The sequence below is a fragment of the Etheostoma spectabile genome, unplaced genomic scaffold, assembly GCF_008692095.1.
Source record: "Etheostoma spectabile isolate EspeVRDwgs_2016 unplaced genomic scaffold, UIUC_Espe_1.0 scaffold00009657, whole genome shotgun sequence".
Lineage (NCBI taxonomy): Eukaryota > Metazoa > Chordata > Actinopteri > Perciformes > Percidae > Etheostoma > Etheostoma spectabile.
The window spans coordinates 15,963-20,355 of NW_022603732.1; the positions used below are offsets into that span (position 1 = coordinate 15,963).

The 4,393-nt window shown below is 40.3% G+C and overlaps 1 long non-coding RNA gene across 1 annotated transcript; it reads right to left on the bottom strand.

Moving 5' to 3' along the window:
• Nucleotides 1–1,368: 1,368 nt before the first annotated feature.
• On the bottom strand, nt 1,369–4,106 carry LOC116679173 (uncharacterized). The gene is made up of 3 exons (XR_004329461.1): nt 4,002–4,106; nt 3,333–3,488; nt 1,369–1,946 (listed from the first exon to the last, which is right to left on the bottom strand). It is a non-coding gene; the product is annotated as an uncharacterized LOC116679173 (long non-coding RNA).
• Nucleotides 4,107–4,393: the final 287 nt, after the last annotated feature.

The window sequence follows — 4,393 nt, forward strand, 5'->3', positions numbered from 1 at the left end:
AAGAGAATCGCTGCAACTTCAGTTTTCAGTTCAACAGGTTTATTAATATCCAGATCTAGTCTTGTTGTTGGCATTACACGGTTGTGTAAGGTATGTGTTTGTGTGTGTGTGTGTGTGTGTGTGTGTGTGTGTGTGTGTGTGTGTGTGTTTCCTGTAACATAAGGAACACAGAATGTATACAGTGAATACCAAATGTACATAATGAATGCACATATACAAATAGAATAATGAGCAACTTACTCTGCAATATACATAATTGCTAGGTAACTAGTTGCTGTGCAAACAACCAGACAATGCCGGATAGTAATGGAAATTAACACAGTGTAGCATTGTAAAGCATGCAGGTTTCATCATGTAGTTATAACCATTGGCCACTAGATGGCGCTCTAAGACCATAAATGAACATAATAGCGGCATGTGGATGACGCGCTGAAAATGTGCTTCCAACGAGCAAACCAGCACCACCATCGCTAATGTAGCAACTGTATTAAATCCTCAGCAGGATTATAATGAAACATATAGAACACAGTAGTAACTAACATGAGCGTAATATTGTGCACTTACGTTCTCACTAACGCACACGGCAACACAACATATGATTTACACCAGTAGCGTACAACTTCAGGAGCAACTGTGCTCGTGTCCGCAGCAAACTATGAAAAGAACAATGAAACTGCGCAAGCGCGCAAATACGTGAGTCCAAGGCGTGACGTCAGCTCGTCAGTCCAGCAGGGAGTTTTCTACAGCCCATATATAGGTTTTCTGGGGTGGGTGGGGCGGGGGGTTCCTAACCCTTTAACTGAACTCAAAAGATAGTAAATGTTACTGGTACTCAACAGTTTTAAGTAAGAACTTCTGAAGTTGACATTACTTATTCCAATTAATTAATTTGAGCGTTTGGGTTTTCAGTCCAGGGATTTCCATTTTTATTTTAAGGTTCAGAATCCGAGCCGAATGAAAGTAAAAAAACAACTTTTTATCAGATCCAATGACTCATGTTCTTCAGAAGACTGCAGGGGTACGTGAGACTTTGGCTAAAAGTTATCCCAAAAAACTACAATTGTAAATGAATTTAGTCAAATTTTCTTGACATTTGAAATGTAACATTTAAATGTTCTTTAATTACAAGGTTGTTAAGTCAATCGTTGCTGGCGCTGTATTAAAATAAAAAATTAATATCAGATAGTGAGGAGATGTTTTTTACAGTGTGCTCCTAGTCCACTTTTACAGGAACCTGTTAAAAAGACTTCCTGAAAGAACAGAAATGTTCTGGTTTCGCTCCTTTTTATAGTTTACATGTCAGAATGTTTCAGTGACCAAAGGTTATGAGGATATAAACTGTACATATCACATATTATCAACACAAATCACCCAGCTTCAAATGCATTTGGGCTTAACATCTTTATTATATATTATTACTCATCACCACATTTACAACATGCATCCCAAAACACTGGGTGACCTAATTAAAACACTTGATTTGATTGGTTTTAGTTCTTAAAAACACGTTTTTGCCTCCAGATTATGAAACGTCCCATTTGTGCTTTAATGACACTGTGACCATGTGACGCTGGCGTGTTGAAGTCAAACGTGAAGCTCATCTTCAGGAGGAGTAACAAACATTAACTGTCTCTTCTGGAAAGAGGTTGTCATGTCTTTTTCACTTTATTATTATCTCACGCAGCTTTAAAAGCATTTGAGCATGAACTCTTAAATACGTATATGAATATATATCACCCCAGTTAAAACATCCATCCTAAAACACCTGTTGTCCTAATTAAAAACACAGGATTTACCCCCCTAACCTCCAGGTGGTCTCCTCAGATTACGTCTCCTAAAAACAGTTAAAGTTCATCTTTAGAGGAACAAGGAGCAGTAAATGGGTCTTTAGGAGGACGTGGTCTGCAGGTTTTAGTTCTCTTCAGAGGAATCATCCTCAGGCCCGTCTGAAACACAACAACACACATCAGTAGAGAGTACTATGTAGAGACAACAGTAGAGAGACAACAGTAGAGAGACAACAGTAGAGAGACATCAGTAGAGAGACATCAGAGAGACATCAGTAGAGAGACAACAGTAGAGAGACATCAGTAGAGAGTAGTATGTAGAGACAACAGTAGAGAGACAACAGTAGAGAGACATCAGAGAGACATCAGTAGAGAGACAACAGTAGAGAGACATCAGTAGAGAGTAGTATGTAGAGACAACAGTAGAGAGACAACAGTAGAGAGACATCAGTAGAGAGACAACAGTAGAGAGACATCAGTAGAGAGTAGTATGTAGAGACAACAGTAGAGAGACATCAGTAGAGAGACATCAGTAGAGAGTAGTATGTAGAGACAACAGTAGAGAGACATCAGTAGAGAGACAACAGTAGAGAGTAGTATGTAGAGAGACAACAGTAGAGAGACATCAGTAGAGAGACAACAGTAGAGAGTAGTATGTAGAGACAACAGTAGAGAGACAACAGTAGAGAGACAACAGTAGAGAGTAGTATGTAGAGAGACATCAGTAGAGAGTAGTATGTAGAGACAACAGTAGAGAGACAACAGTAGAGAGTAGTATGTTGAGACAACAGTAGAGAGACAACAGTAGAGAGACATGAGTAGACAGACACCAGTAGAGAGTAGTATGTAGAGAGACAACAGTAGAGAGACAACAGTAGAGAGACAACAGTAGAGAGACACCAGTAGAGAGTAGTATGTAGAGAGACAACAGTAGAGAGACATCAGTAGAGAGACACCAGTAGAGAGTAGTATGTAGAGAGACAACAGTAGAGATACATCAGTAGAGAGACAACAGTAGAGAGACATCAGTGGAGACATCAGTAGAGAGTAGCATGTAGAGAGACAACAGTAGAGAGTAGTATGTAGAGAGACAACAGTAGAGAGTAGTATGTAGAGAGACATCAGTAGAGAGACATCAGTGGAGAGTAGCATGTAGAGAGACAACAGTAGAGAGACAACAGTATAGAGACATCAGTAGAGAGACATCAGTAGAGAGACATCAGTAGAGAGACATCAGTAGAGAGTAGTATTAGAGAGACATCAGTAGAGAGTAGTATGTAGAGAGACATCAGTAGAGAGTAGTATGTAGAGAGACAACAGTAGAGAGACATCAGTAGAGAGACAACAGTAGAGAGTAGTATGTAGAGAGACAACAGTAGAGAGTAGTATGTAGAGAGACAACAGTAGAGAGACATCAGTAGAGAGTAGTATGTAGAGACATCAGTCTCCTGCATGTCCTGCAGCTTACAGGCTTGTGATTGGTTTAGAAATACTTCAGATGAAGAAATGCAAAGAAGAAATATTACAGTTTGTCAAAATACGTACAATAGTCATTTGAAGGATTGCTATAATCTTCTGAGTCATTGGGTGCGTGTTCCTCTTTCTTCTCATGGTGGTGGTGTCTGGCCTCCTCCAATTTATGCTCCACTTCATGCTCAATGACCTCCTTCACTATCTCTTCTCCTAAATGAAGCACGCCCTCTACACAACATGGGGTTGAACAAAGTAGAACTTCCATTAAATCACGTGTAAGAGCTGCATTTATCTACTCATCTGTCTGGAGCCTACGTCGTGTTTCCATGCAGCCTCTCCTCATCAATCACACCATCAGGAACATGTATAACATCTGCTAACAATAAAAGTTTCTAAATCAGAAATGCAAGAGCTGCATTTTCCTGTTCATATGTTTGGAGCCTACGTCGTGTATACATACATACATACATACATATATATAAATATGACATATGCTAACAATAAAAGTTTCTAAATCAGAAATTTGGGTTTCCTTTAACCAAATTGTAAAATAAAATAACGAGGATGTTTCCATGCGACGCTGCTCACATGTTAAATAACTGGTCAGGTCACTGGGAAAAGTGATGAAAGCGTTTTAACGAGGTTTTAACTTAAGATTTTGACCCAGAAAAACTGAATATTGGTCAACGAGAGACAACACGAGATAGAGAACTTAGGTCTCCCCACCCCCCCCACACTCACTCAATCCTTTTTTGAACAGTTCCGCCATCTTTTTGTCTCTTGGTCTCTCGGGGTCTTGGTGTCTTGGTCTCTGTGATGAGTCTCCAGGTGGTTCCTTCCCCAGGTGGATGTGATTTGAGGATGAAGCCTCTTCTATTTAAGTCGGCCCCTAGCCCAGGTATCTCTCTCCTGATTGGCTGTTGAAGAATGAGGTGAGTGTGCAGACAGGAACGACCTGCTCCTTCTGCTCTGCTTTTTACCCTCAGGCCCCTTTCACACCTGTTGTTTTTTTAAAGATTATGTTTTGGGCGTTTTAGGCCAAGGGAGAGAGAGGGAGAACAACATGCATTAAAGGGTTAGGGTTAGGGAACCCCCCCCGAAAACCTATATATGGGCGCTCTAACAGGTGAGCT